Below are 15,639 nucleotides of genomic sequence, written 5' to 3' on the forward strand. Positions count from 1 at the left end.
TCCTGATTTCCTTTTCATCGTTCTCTTTATTGGCTTTTAGGAATCCAGCTGATTTTTGTATGTTTATCTTTTGTCTTGCAACTCTGCTGAATCTTTCTGTTAGTTCCAGTAGTTTTCTCATGGAGCCTTTTGGATTTTCCAAGTATAGTGTCATATCATCTGCAAATAGGGACAATTTAACTTCTTCATTACCAATTTGGATGCCTTTTATTTCTGTTTTTTACCTTATTGCTCTAGTTAAGACTTCCAGCACAGTGTTAAATAGGAGTGGTGATAAAGGACATCCTTGTCTTGTTCTCTTCTCAAGGGAAATGTTTTCAGCCTCTCTCCGTTGAGAATGATGTTGGCCGTTGGTTTTGCATAGTTGCCCTTTGTTATGTTGAGAAATTTCCCTTCTATATGTATTTTATTGAGAGTTTTTATCAGGAATGGGTGTTGGACTTTGTCAATTGCCTTTTCAGCATTAAGATGATCGTGTGGTTCTTTCCTTTTATTTTTGTGGTGGATCACATTGATTGATTTTCTAATGTTGAACCATCCTTGCGTACCTGGTATGAATTCTGTTTGGTTGTGGTGTATTATTTTTTTGTGTGTTGTTGACAATTTCATTTTTCCACATACTTTTTTGTGCTGAGACGTTTTTCTTAGTAAATTGTGAGATCCTCATTTTCGTAGTGTTTGACTTTATGTTTGTTGAGTCGTTACATTTTTCATGGCTTTTATCTTGAGTTATGGAGTTGTTATACCTCTTTGTGGTTACCTTAATATTTACCCCTATTTTTCTAAGTAAAAACCTAACTTGTATTGTCCTATATCGCCTTGTATCCCTCTCCATATGGCAGTTCTATGCCTCCTGTATTTAGTCCCTCTTTTTCATTATTGTGATCTTTTACATATTGACTTCCGTGATTCCCTGTTATGAGTATATTTTTAATTAATCTTAATTTGTTTTTGTGATTTCCCTATTTGAGTTGATATCAGGATGTTCTGTTTTGTGACCTTGTGTTGTGCTGGTATCTGATATTATTGGTTTTCTGACCAAACAATATCCTTTAGTATTTCTTGTAGCTTTGGTTTGGTTTTTGCAAATTCTCTAAACTTGTGTTTATCTGTGAATATCTTAATTTCGCCTTCATATTTCAGAGAGAGTTTTGCTGGATATATGATCCTTGGCTGGCAGTTTTTCTCCTTCAGTGCTCTGTATATGTCGTCCCATTCCCTTCTTGCCTGCATGGTTTCTGCTGAGTAGTCTGAACTTATTCTTATTGATTGTCCCTTGAAGGAAACCTTTCTTTTCTCCCTGGCTGCTTTTAAAATTTTCTGTTTATCTTTGGTTTTGGCAAGTTTGATGATAATACGTCTTGGTGTTTGTCTTTTTGGATCAGTCTTAAATGGGGTTCGATGAGCATCTTGGATAGATATCCTTTCGTCTTTCATGATGTCAGGGAAGTTTTGTGTCAGGAGTTCTTCCACTATTTTCTGTGTGTTTTCTGTCCCCCCTCCCTGTTCTGGGACTCCAATCACCCGCAAGTTATCCTTCTTGATAGAGTCCCACGTGATTCTTAGGGTTTCTTCATTTTTTTAAATTCTTTTATCTGATTTTTTTTCAGCTATGTTGGTGTTGATTCCCTGGTCCTCCAGATGTCCCAGTCTGCATTCTAATTGCTCGAGTATGCTCCTCTGACTTCCTATTGCGTTGTCTAATTCTGTAATTTTATTGTTAATCTTTTGGATTTCTACATGCTGTCTCTCTATGGATTCTTGCAACTTATTAATTTTTCCACTATGTTCTTGAATAATCTTTTTGAGTTCTTCACCTGTTTTATCAGTGTGTTCCTTGGCTTTTTCTGCAGTTTGCCTTATTTCGTTTGTGATGTCTTGAAGCATTCTGTAAATTAGTTTTTTATATTCTGTATCTGATAATTCCAGGATTGTATCTTCATTTGGGAAAGATTTTGATTCTTTTGTTTGGGTGGTTGTAGAAGCTGTCATGGTCTGCTTCTTTATGTGGTTTAATATGGACTGCTGTCTCCGAGCCATCACTGGGAAACTAGTTTTTCCAGAAAATCCGCTAAAAAAAAATACAGTCAGATCCCTATCAGAATTGCCTTTGGATTATAACCGCCACCTTGTTCCCTGTAAGGATGAAAGTCTGAGATTTGGATCATATATTCTTAGCTGTAGCTGGTTCTGTGTTTTTAGTCCAATTAGGGGTGGATTTTTGGTCCCTGGGTTTTTTTTTTGTTTGTTCCTTCTCTCAGGCCAAAAGAGTGGGTTAGGAAAAGACCAAAAGAAAAAAAAAAAGGTGGGGGGGAAGCAAAGCTGCCGCAGAGCCGGAGCCGTTCTCCCTCTGGCTCATGCAATTCCAATGTTAATGCAGCCGCCTGGGGAGGGTGGGGGAGGGATCAGAGAGATAGGAGAGCAGCACCTCAGAATATAGGCAGAGTTGCTTGTCTTGCTTGGAATGACTATTATATCTGAGATTCCCGTGGGGCGTGTCGCCTATGTGTGCTGGCTGTGTGGAGATTGCCCCCGGGGGTCTGGCCCTCTGAAGCCACCCGCTGCCAGTCCAAATCCTAGCGTCAAGGTTCCCCTGCTGGGACGCTTTACTCCCGGCTCCAAAATCAGTCGCTGCTTCCCGGGGACTTCTCATCCCGCCAGCCGCGTCGCCGTGCCGCCTCTGCGAACCTGCTGGGCCCCCTCCCGGGGTGAGTTCGGGGGAGTGGAGCAGCTTCCCGTGCTTGTGCCATGACAGCGCCCAGTCAAAATCCCAGCGGCACAATTCCCCAGCTGGGACGCTGCTCTCCCAGCTCCAAGACCAGTCACTGCCTCCCGGGGACTTCTCCCACCGGCTGCATCACCACGCCGCCCGCATGAACCGCCTGGGCCCCCTCCCGGGGTGAGTTCAGGGGGGTAGGGCTGGGCCCCTTGTTTGCGCCGTCAGCACCCCTGGGCTCTGCCCTAAATCGGGCGCCAAAGGTTACCTGACTGGGACGCTGGCTCCAGGCTCCGAAAATAATCGTTGCTTCCCTGTATTTGTTCGTTTTCCATCTCTAAATCTGTGTTTGTTGTTCAGGGTTCGTAGATTGTTATGTACTTGATCGATTCACTTGTTTTTCCGAGTCTTTGTTGCAAGAGGTATCCGAGGTAGCGTCTACCTAGTCCGCCATCTTGGCCCCGCCTCCTTGGTTGTGGTGTATTATTTTTTTGATATGCTGCTGAATTCTGTTTGCTAGAATTTTGTTGAGAATTTTTGCATCTATATTCATGAGACATATTGGTCTGTAATTTTCTTTTTGTGGTGTCTTTGCTTTGTTTTGGTATCAGGGTTACAGTGGCATCATAGAATGAATTTGGAAATATCACTTCCTTTTTTGTGTTGTGAAATAGTTTGAGTAGTACTACTGTAAGCTCTTCTCTGAATGTTTGGTAGATTTCTCCAGTAAAGCCATCTGGGCCAGGACATTTGTTTTGTTTTGTTTTGTTTTTTAATTACCTTTCCAATCTCTTCTCTTGTTCAGATTTTCAACATCATTTTATGTTAGCTTGGGTAGGTGGTGTGTTTCTAGAGATTTGTCCTTTTCCTATAGGCTTTTAAATTTGTTGGAGTGTAGTTTTGCATAATACTCTGTTATGATCCTTTTTATTTCACTTGGGTCTGTTGTAATGTCCCGCATTTCGTTGCTTATTTTGGTTATTTGCATTCTGTCCTGTTTTTCTTTTGTCAGTTTGGCCAGTGGTTTGTTGATCTTTTCAAGGAACCAACTTTTGGTTTCGTTGATTCTTTCTGTTGTTTGTTCTCTATTTCATTTATTTCTGCTCTGATGTTTATTCTCTCCTTTCTTCTGGTGGCTGTGGGCTTCTTTTGGTGCTCTCTATTTGTTCAAGTTGTGTAACATTTTGATTTTGTCCCTTTCTTCTTTTTTGATGTGTTCTTTAGTGCTGTAAATTGACCTCTGAGGAATGCCTTTGCTGTGTCCCAAAGGTTTTGGTATGATGTGTTTTCATTCTTGTTTGATTCTAGGAACTTTTTGATTCCATCCTTGATTTCTTCTGTTACCCAGTGGTTTTTAAGCAGGGTGTTATTCAGTTTCCATGTAATTGATTTTTTTCCTCATTCTTCCTGTTGTTAATTTCTACCTTGATGGCATTGTGGTCAGAGAAGCTACTTTGTATTATCTCAGTGTTTTGGATTTTGTTGAGGGTTGCTCTGTGGCCTAAGATATGATCTATTCTGGAGAATGTTGATGTGCGTTGGAAAAGAATGTGTACTTTGCAGCTGTTGGGTGGAGTGTTCTATATATGTCTATGAGATCATGTTGGCTGATTGTGCTCTTTACCTCTTCTGTATCTTTGTTGCGTTTCCTTTGTAGATGTTCTGTCCTTTGCTAAGAGTGGTGTGTTGAAGTCTCCTACTATTATTGTGGAACTGTCAATTTCTCTTTTCAGTCCTGTTAGAGTTTGTTTTATGTGTTTTGGAACCCTGTCATTGGGTGTGTAGATGTTTATTATGGTTAAGTCTTCATGATGGATTCTCCCTTTAATCATTATATAGTGTCCTTCTTTGTCCTTTGTAGTGGATTTTTTTAAGTCTATCTTATGTGAGATTAGTACTGCCACTTGTCGGGGGACAGCCCCAGCAAGGAAAGACCCTCACTGTGCGTCCTGGCACATAATCCGAACTGACACATAGCCCGTTCCAGATTCATACGTTCAGGGAAACTTACTGACATGGGCAAGCAGCTGCTTTCCAGTGGCAGCCCGCTGGAGTATTTTCTGCAACCACCTAGCAAGGGACCCATGCTTATATACCATTCCAGTTGGGACCAAGGCTCATTGTTTTTCTCCCATGTCCTTGGGTAGTCAGTGTTCCCAGGGACTTCACATCCAGGCCCAGATGTTTTCCTTGTTGTTGCTAAGGCATTCCTCGGCCTTGGCTGCTGGCCCAGTCATGTCACTCCTGGCCCTGTACCTTAGCCTGAGTCCATCCCAAATTCATTCCCAGCATGCTTTGGAAAAGAGCAAAGCTTATTTCATTAGGGAGGGGATGCATATAGCTAAATAGCATTACCCTACACCACTCCTGCTCTTTTTTGGTAGTTATTTGCTTGATATATTTTTTCCCATCCTTTGATTTTTAAAAAATTTACATCTTTGTTTCTAAGGTGTGCCTGTTGTAGACAGCATATTGATGGATCCTGTTTTTTTATCCGTTCTGTCACTGTGTGTCTCTTTATGGGTGTATTTAGTCCATTTGCATTCACTGTATTTCTTGATAGGTGTGAGTTTATTGCTGTAATTTTGTAGTGCTAACATTGTCTTCCGCCACGTGTCTGTCAGTTTGTTGTACTGTGGGGGCTTCTGTGTTGCTGTGATGCTGGAAGCTATGCCACCAGTATTCAGATACCAACAGGGTCACCCATGGAGGACAGGTTTCAGCTGAGCTTCCAGACTAAGACAGAGTAGGAAGAAGGACCCGGCAGTCTACTTCTGAAAAGCATTAGCCAGTGAAAACCTTATGAATAGCAGCGGAACATTGTCTGATATAGTGCTGGGAGATGAGCCCCCTAGGTTGGAAGGCACTCAAAAGATGACTGGGGAAGAGCTGCCTCCTCAAAGTAGAGTCGACCTTAATGATGTGGATGGAGTCAAGCTTTCGGGACCTTCATTTGCTGATGTGGCACGACTCAAAATGAGAAGAAACATCCTGCAAACATCCATTAATAATCGGAACCTGGAACGTACGAAGTATGAATATAGGAAAATTGGAAATCGTCAAAAATGAAATGGAACACATAAACGTGGATATCCTAGGCATTAGTGAGCTGAAATGGACTGGTATTGGCCATTTTGAATTGGACAATCATATAGTCTACTATGCTGGGAATGACAACTCGAAGAGGAATGGTATAGCATTCATCGTCAAAAAGAATGTTTCAAGATCTATCCTGAAGTACAATGCTGTCGGTGATAGGATAATATCCATATGCCTACAAGGAAGACCAGTTAATACGACTAGTATTCAAATTTACGCACCAACCACTAGGGCCAAAGGTGAAGAAATAGAAGATCTTTATCATTATATCAGCTGCTGCAGTCTGAAATTGATCGAACATACAATCAAGATGCATTGCTAATTACTGGTGTTTGGAATACGAAAGTTGGAAGCAAAGAAGAAGGATCAGTAGTTGGAAAATATGGCCTTGGTGAAAGAAACAATGCTGGAGATCAAATGATAGAATTTTGCAAGACCAAAGACTTCTTCATTGCAAATACCTTTTCACCAACATAAACGGCGACTATACACATGGACCTCGCCAGATGGAACACACAGAAATCAAGTTGACTACATCTGTGGAAAAAGACGATGGAAAAGCTCAATATCATCAGTCAGAACAAGGCCAGGGGCCGACTGTGGAACAGACCATCAATTGCTCATATGCAAGTTCAAGCTGAAACTGAAGAAAATCAGAGCAAGTCCACGAGAGCCAAAATATGACCTTGAGTATATCCCACCTGAATTTAGAGACCATCTCAAGAATAGATTTGACACATCGAACACTAGTGACCAGAGATCAGACGAGTTGTGGAATGACATCATGGACATCATCCATGAAAAAAGCAAGAGGTCACTGAAAAGACAGGGAAGAAAGAAAAGACCAAGACGGATGTCAGAGGAGACTCTGAAATTTGCTCTTGAGCGTCGAGCAGCTAAAGCAAAAGAAAGACTTAATGAAGTAAAAGAACTAAGCAGACCTCTCGAGAAGACAAAATAAAGTATTATAATGACATGTGCAAACAGCTGGAGATGGAAAACCAAAAACGCTTGGCGTTTCTCAAGCTGAAAGAACTGAAGAAAAAATTCAAGCCTCGAGTTGCAATAGTGAAGAATTCCATGGGGAAAATATTAAATGATGCAGAAAGCATCAAAAGAAGATGGAAGGAATAGACAGAGTCATTATACCAAAAAGAATTAGTCAATATTCAACCGTTTCAAGAGGTGATATATGATCAGGAAGGAAGAAGTCCAAGCTGCTCTGAAGGCACTGGTGAAAAACAAGGCTCCAGGAATTGATGGAATATCAGATGAGATGTTTCAACAAACAGATACAGTGCTGGAGGTGCTCACTTGTCTATGCCAAGAAATATGGAAGACAGTTTCCTGGCCAACTGACCGGAAGAGATCCATATTTATGCCTATTCCCAAGAAAGGCGATCCAACCAAATGTGGAAATTATAGAACAATATCATTAATACCAATCACAAGCAAAATTTTGCTGAAGATCATTCAAAAACGGCTGCAGCAGTATATCGACAGGGAACTGCCAGAAATTCAGGCCGATTTCAGAAGAGGATGTGGAACCAGGGATATCATTGCTGATGTCAGATGGATCCTGGCTGAAAGCAGAGAATACCGGAAGGATGTTTACCTCTGTTTTATTGACTCTGCAAAGGCATTCGACTGTGTGGATCATAACAAACTATGGATAACATTGCGAAGAATGGGAATTCCAGAACACTTAATTGTGCTCATGAGGAACCTTTACATTGATCAAGAGGCAGTTGCTCGGACAGAACGAGGGGATACTGATTGGTTTAAAGTCAGGAAAGTTGTGCGTCAGGGTTGTATTCTTTCACCATACCTATTTAATCTGTATGCTGAACAAACAATACAAGAAGCTGGACTATATGAAAAAGAATGGGTAATGAAGATTGGAGGAAGGCTCATTAACAACCTGCGTTATGCAGACGACACAACCTTGCTTGCTGAAAGTGCAGAGTACTTGAAGCACTTACTAATCAAGATCAAAGACCACAGCCTTCAGTATGGATTACATCTCAACATAAAGAAAAGAAAACTCACAACTGGACCAATGAGCAACATCATGATAAATGGAGAAAAGATTGTAGTTGTCCAGGATTTCATTTTACTTGGATCCACAATCAACACCCATGGAAGCAGCAGTCAAGAAATCAAAAGATGCATTGCATTGGGCAAATCTGCTGCAAAAGACCTCTTCAAAGTGTTGAAGAGCAAAGATGTCACGTTGAAGACTAAGGTGCGCCTGACCCAAGCCATGGTATTTTCAATCGCATCACTTGCGTGTGAAAGGTGGACAATGAATAAGGAAGACCGAAGAAGAGCTGACGCCTTTGAATTGTGGTGTTGGCAAGGAATATCGAATATACTATGGACTGCCAAAAGAACGAACAAATTTGTCTTAGAAGAATTACAACCAGAGAGCTCCTTAGAAGCAAAGATGGCGAGACTGCGTCTTACGTAGTTTGGAGAGTACAGGGTCCGTGGAAAAGAGGAAGACCCTCAACGAGGTGGATTGGCACAGTGGCTACAAGAATGAGCTCAAGCATAACAATGATTGTAAGGATGGCGCAGGACCGGGCAGTGTTTCGTTCTGTTGTGCACAGGGTCGCTATGAGTCAGAACTGACTCATCGGCACCTAACAACAACAACAACAACATTTTCTTTGTTCCTCTTATTCTCCTGTGCTGAGTTCCTTTTGTTTCTAGGTTTCTTTGGTTTTTGTAGATTTCGTTTTTATTGAGATTTTATGTTTTTCTTCTTTATTTTGATGAGTAGGCTTGTTAACTTTCTTTGTCATTACGTTGGAATGTACCCTTATCTTCCTAGGTTTGAACCAGTCTGTTATTACTTGGTATTGCCTTCTCCATTAGACTGTTCGTTACCTATATTGTTTATTCCTTGTCTTTATTGTTCTGATTTTGTCATTTGCAAATTAACTTCTTTGGTTCCGTGTTGAAATTGGTTTGGTTTTGGATAGTCCTTGAGAGTTCATTTCCTAAGTTGGTATCTGGCTGGTGCAATCTTGCGTCCTAGATTCAGGCTATGGTGTGATGTTTGTTCTCAGACTGAAGGACTCCCTTTAGTAATTCTGGTACGTTTTGTTTGGTTTTTACGTATTTCCTCAATTTCTGTTTATCTGGAAATGTCCTAATTTAACCATCATATTTGAACAAGAGGTTTCTAGGATATATTATTTGTGGTTGGCAATTTTTTTTTCTTTCAAGATTTCATATATGTCATTTCATTGCCTTCTTGCCTCCATGGTTTCTGCTGAAGAATCAGAGCTTAGTCATATTGTTTCTCCTCCATATGTGACTTTCTTTTTCTCGAGCTACTCTCAGGAATTTTTATTTGTCTTTGGTTTTAGTGAGTGTGATTATGACGTGTCTTGGTGATTTTCTTTTGGGGTCTATCCTATATGGGTTTTGTTGAGGTTCTTGGATGGTCAGCTTTTTATCGTTCAAATTAGGGAAGTTTTCTGTCAGCAATTTTTCAGTGATCCTCTCTGTGATTTCCGTTTCTGTCCCTGTTGTGGAATGATGATCACTCACAAATTTTGATTTTGATTTTATCCTACATAATTCTCAGAGTTTCTTCATTTTTCTTTGTTCTGATTTTTCCTCAGTGTTGTATGCAAGTGTTTGCCTTCAATTTCGCTGATTCTGTCTTCCATCATTTCAAACCTGCCCCTTAGCCCTTTTATGACTTTGTTTCTGAAATCTTGTTGTTTGTCTTTTGAGTTTCTAATTTTTGTTTTTGTATATTTTCTAGTTGTGAATTTATTTTGGCATTTTGTTCCTGTATCGTTACTTTCCTGAATCGTTCCTTTTTTTAATCTGTATTTTCCATGAATTTGTCTGCCTTTTCCAAAAATTTGTCTGTTTTTTCCTCATTTTTGTGTGCTTTTTGCTTCAACTCTTGGGTTGCTCTTAATATTAGGGATTTAAATTCCCTGTGTGGTAGTTCTAGTGCCTTTTTTTCTATTGGGAAGCCGTCTGGTGTTTTATTTGGGACGCCTACTTGATCTATCGTGTCCTTTTTTAAAATACGTTTTGATATTGTCTGCTGTCTTCCGGTCATTTAGTAGCTCTTTTCTTCATTTCCTGATTATAGATTTGTTTCTTTCGTCGTGCTTTTTTGTCTTATTGGGTTATCTGATTAGGCGGGCTGTGTGTTCTTTGTTATCCTCTCTTCTGTAGTCATGATACTTTTCCCATCCTTTTCCAATGGGCAGGGCCAGTCATTCAGCTGTGGTGCAGCAGGGCAGGTCCAGCAGAAGGGGAGGGGTTGGGACTAGTTGTTTGCAGCCTGTACTAGGGCCAACAGGGTGGGCCATGATCAGTGCTGGGCAAGTTCCAGTAGGCTGTGCCTGTGCTGCTTGGGCATGTGATGTTCAGTGCACAGTGCACATAGGCAGGAAAGAGGGAGGAGTTTGTGATGTGTTAAGCTAATAGGGGTATGGAAAAGAGGAGAGACAGGAGAAAGAAATAGGAGCCAAAAACAAAGAAGCAAAAAAAGAAAGAAAAAAATAAGAGTGGTAAAGGAGCTTGCTGTTTGAGTGGTTAGATGAGAAACTGAGAAATGGAGAAAAGCAAAAAGGGAAAAAAAAAGTGAAAAAGGGAAAAAGAAAAAAAAAGAACTAGATAAAAAATTGAAAAAGGAAAGCCTCCAGGAATCCTGAGTCCCACCTGTGGGGCTGCTTAGACCACAGAAGTTGCTCCCAGGCTGCAAAGTATAGCCTGGCTAGGGGGGTATCGATGTTACACAGCACCAGGTATTCAGGAGACAGGAAAAGAAGATAAGTGTAGAGAGACGAGAACTGAGAAATGAAGGACAGAAAGGGAAAAAGTGAGAAAGGAAAAAAAGAAATGTGCCCAGGGATCCCACCCATGTGGCTGCACGGGTTGGGGGGTTAGCTCCTAAGCCGTACAGTGCAGTCCGGCTAAAAGGGGCTCTGAAGCTGTGAAAAGAAAAAGAAAACAAGCAAACAAAGCAAAACAAAGAACAAAAAAGCCCCAGGGATCCCACCAGTGTGGTGTCACAGGCTGGGGGAGTGGTTCACTAGTAGAGCGTGGCTTCACAGCCTTTAAAGAAGAAGCAAAGATGGCACACTGAGCCAGGTGTTCCAGAGAAAGGAGAGGGAGGTGGTAGGAGGCACAGAAGAATCCAAGAGACGGAAAGAACCAACACCAGCTCAGTGGCCCAGCCAGTGTGAGCAGGGCGAATCCAAGTAGCCTGAGATCAAAGCAGTTGCCTTCATGCCTGGAGACTGCGGCTGGTGGGAAGCAGAGGAGGCCGAAGAGGGGGGAGAAGGAGGAGGTTAGGAAAGCGTATATCGCTCATTACCTGGTGCTCTGTCTCCTTCTGGGAACTTTGTGAAGCTCCTTTCCTGTACTCCCTGTCCGCTGATCTCCACCATGGGTGGGGCGAATCTAAGCGGCACAGCCACTGCACTTCCCGGCCGGTCTAGCCACTGCAGCCAGCCAGGAAGCTCAGAGGTAGAGCAGCGGAGAGAGAATGGTGAGTGGGAAAGCGTGTATCATTGGTTACCAGGTGCTTTGTCTCCTGCTGGGAGTCCTGAGAATTTGCTTTCCTGTGCTCCCTGTCTGCCAATCCCTGGCAGGAGTCCCAGATGGCAGATCCCTGCTGCATTAGCTGACGGGGCCCTCCGCACGTATCCCTCCTCACTCTCTGTCCTCTGTCAGTTTCTTATTCCATTCGGTTCTGGACTGAGTTCTTTATCTCTTTATCTGACACTTCAGGTTCCAGGAATGACTTTTGTCTCTGTTTTACTTAGCTTTTCGGATCTTTGCTGTGGAGGGACAGCGTGGTGCTTCTGCCTGTGGCACCATGCTGGCTGGAAGTCTACTACATCTATTTATCTATCATCTGGATTTATGTCATTAATTCAACTCTTAATTCTTCCCAGGTGTTTAAATCTTCTTTTCATATATTCAAATATCATACAATCATCATGGCAATAATAATTGCAAGCACTCATATGTTTACTATGTCCCTGATACAGTTATATCAACTCTACATATGTTAACTCACCTTCACACCAACCTTAGGAATTCACAACAAACCTTAGGAAGTAGGTACCATTATATTCTCATTTTATAGAGGGGAAAACTGGGGCATAGAGAAGAATTAACTGGCCCACGTTTATACAGCTACTGATAGTTGGGGCTTGTTTCAACCCTGGGCATCAATGTCTTCTCCTAGAATCAGTCTCTCCTAGAGCTTGTTGACTTGCTGAGGTCTGGACTGGTTGCTTGCTTGGCTTGACACACAGCTATTACCTTGTGTCTTCCTTTCACCATCTCCCACGAAATTCCCTTTCCACCTCTGTCTTATGTCAGATACTCTGTTTCCTTGATTCTGTGTCTTTCTGTTTCTTGATTTACTCCCTCATTCTGGGGGAGCACATCCTAACTTGCAGTACTACATTAGCATATATAACTGTTGTTATATAACTCTGGGTGTCTTTCCAAAACAGTCTATTCCATTGATCTCATAGTCGTAATCTTTATGATTCTGATTCCTCTGTGTTATAATTTAGTTTAATTGTTGGTAGTGTTAAGTCTCTGATTACCTTTCTCTTTCAGAAAGTTTACTGTTTTCTTGTTTTACTTTCTGTACAAAATATAATCAAGGAGGAGGGGCCGAGATGGCAGAGCAGTCAGACGCATGTGTTGACCCTTCTTACGACAGAGAACTGAAAAAACAAATGAAAGAATTTTACATATATGACAAGCTAGGAGCCCTGAGCATCAAAGGCAAAGTTAGAAAATGGAATGAGTGGCGAGGGAGCTAGAGATGGTGCAGAAGCAGCAACAAGTTGCCGGACATGAATTGCCAGGAACCGTCAGGCAGCATTCTCTGGAGCGACCATGGTGGGGCTGGCGGTAGCGTTCTGGACGTGGTTTCCTCAGGGAGAGACAGCGAGCCACACGGCCAGCTCACACCTCTGGAACCAGAGAAGAATGGCACTCTCGGCAAAAGCTAAGTACTTGCATTTATTTTACCACGCCCCCAGCCACCAAGCTGGCTTTGGTGGCTATGGATTTCCCTGGGCCTGTGATAGGTCCTGCTGCATGCCCTGAGGCATTTTTCCAGCCTTGGAGAAGGAATAAATTCACAGTTGGGGGAAGAGATAATCTGCCAGCTCTGCTAAGCTGGGGAGTTCAGTACTGAAGCAGCTCCTGTCCAGGCACAGTCAGTGGACTTCGAATACCTTTCACCCCTGCATGGACCTGTGTGGGCCCATTTCAGGAGAATAGGCATTTGTTGGCAGATTGCAACTGTTGCAGCTCTGCGGTGGAGAGGTGGGTGTATGATCTTTGACACTGCTTTGCCTATCAAACACGGTCCTCCCCTAACCACATCAGGGGCCTAAGGACTGGTGGCTCCACCCATGTCACCTAGCCACTCGCGACAGGGGTCCAAGGATAAGTTATACCTCCCAGTCCTTACAACCAAAAGCGTTGGGTGCCCACGGTCCAACTGCAGAACCCACCCACTGTACGCTCTACGGAACAAGGACATGCTTTCCTCACAGACACTCGGAGGGCGGTTATCAGCCCCCTGCCTTTTCAGAGCATGACCCCATGCCGCAGCAGGATACCTGTACCTATGACAATCACCCATGCCCCTCTAAGACTGTAGGACAATGCCTGTACCGCACACTTGATGACCAACTACCTGGAAACCTGAACTGAATCCATACAAGAAAAGTGAATGAACTTCTAGGCTCATATACCTGGTAACAGGTCTAGCCATCTGGTGACAAGATGTTAGAGCTTCGAAGTCGAAAATAATCAAGCTAGCTCACTCAAGCAGCCTATATGGGCATATCAAAACAAAAGAAAGCAAGAAGCTAGGGTACAGTAAGCAAACATAAAATAAACTAATAACTTATAAATGGCTCGGAGACAACAGTTAATATCAAATCACATAGAGAAGCAGACCATGATCACTTCAACAAGCTCTCAAAACAAAGAATAAAGGAATCTTCTGGATGAAGGTGTCTACATGGAATTACCAGTTGCAGAATACAAAAGATTACTATGCAGAACTCTTCAAGACATCAGGATCAAGGTAAGGAAAAGCACAGAAAAAGCCAAGGAACACAGAGATAAAGCAGTTGAAGAAATTATTCAAGAACATAATGAAAAATTTAATAAGCTGCAAGAATCAATAGACAGCAGTAGGAAATTCAGAAGATTAAAAATAAAATTACAGAAGTAGACAACTCAATAGAAAGTCAGAGGAGTAGAATTGAAGAAGTGGAAGGTAGAATTAGTGAGACTGAAGATAAAACACTTGGCACCAATATATTTGAATAAAAGTCAGGTAAAAGAATTAAAAAAATGAAGAAACACCAAGAATCACATGGGACTGTATCAAGAGAAATAACCTACAAGTGATTGGAGTACCAGAACGGAGGGGAAACAAAAAATACAGAGAAAATTGTTGAAAATTGGTTGGCAGAAAACATCCCTGATAAATCTGAAACATGAGAAGATATCTGTCCAGGATGTTCCTTGAACTCCATGTAAGGTAGATCTCAAAAGAAAATCACCAAGACGTATTATTATCAAAACTGCCAAAACCAAAGATAAAGAATTTTAAGAGCAGCTAGGGATAAACAAAAAGTCACCTACAAATGAGAGTCAATAAGAATGATCTCAGACTACTTGGCAGAAACCATGCAGGCAAGAAGGTAGTGGGATGACTTATATAAAGCATTGAAGGAAAAAAGTTGCCAGCCAAGAATCATATATCCAGCAAAAATGTCTCTCAAATATGAAGGCGAAATATCCAGATAAACGGAAGTTTAGGGAATTCGTAAAAAACCAAACCAAAAGTACAAGAAATACTAAGGGGAGTTCTCTGGTAAGAAAATCAATAGTATTATATATCAACCCAAGACTAGAACACAGGACAGAGCAACCAGATGTCAACCCAGATAGGGAAACCACAAAAATAAATCAAGATAAAAAACACTCAAAAAATGGAAACACCAATGTCATCATGTAAAAGAAGACAACATTAAAACAATAAATAGGGACTAAGAAATGTAGTCATAGATATTTCATATAGAGAAGTCAAAGCGGTATAAAGAAATAAAAGTTAGGTTTAAACTTAGAAAAATAGGGGTAATATTAAGATAACCACCAACGAGACTAACAATCCTACTCATAAAAATAAAATACAAGAGAAACATAAAGACTCAGCAAAAACAAAATCAACAACAACAAATAAGAGAAAAAGATAATATATAAACTACTCCTCACAAAAAATTAAGTGGAAAAAAGAAACTGTCAACAGCACACAAAAAAAGACATCAAAATAACAGCACTGAAAACATACCTATCCATAATTACGCAGAATGTAAATGGACTAAATGCATCAATAAAGAGACAATGGCAGAATGAATACAAAGACACAATCCGTCTATATGCTCCCTACAAGAAATATACCTTAGACTTAGAGACACAAACTAAATCTCGAAGAATGGAAAAAAATATATCAAGCAAGCAACAATCAAACAAGAACAGGAGTGCCAATATTAATTTCTGACAAAATAGACTTTAATGTTAAATCCACAACAAAGGATAAAGAAGGACAAGATGCAGTGATTAAAGGGACAGTCATACCAGTAGGATATAACCATAGTAAATATTTATGCAGCCAGTGACAGGGCTGCAAGATACATAAAACAAACTCTGAACAATATTGAAAAGTGAGATAGATAGCTCCACACTAATAGTAGGAGGCTTCAACACACCACTTTCGGTGAGGGACAGAA

General features: G+C 41.3%; 1 protein-coding gene across 4 annotated transcripts in view; it reads left to right on the plus strand.

Moving 5' to 3' along the window:
* ZNF81 (zinc finger protein 81) overlaps positions 1-15,639 on the plus strand; it is a 135,592-nt gene that overhangs the window by 38,094 nt on the left and 81,859 nt on the right. The gene's annotated exons all lie outside the window — the stretch shown is intronic.

Source organism: Loxodonta africana, chromosome X, assembly GCF_030014295.1.
Source record: "Loxodonta africana isolate mLoxAfr1 chromosome X, mLoxAfr1.hap2, whole genome shotgun sequence".
NCBI classification, from domain to species: Eukaryota; Metazoa; Chordata; class Mammalia; order Proboscidea; family Elephantidae; genus Loxodonta; species Loxodonta africana.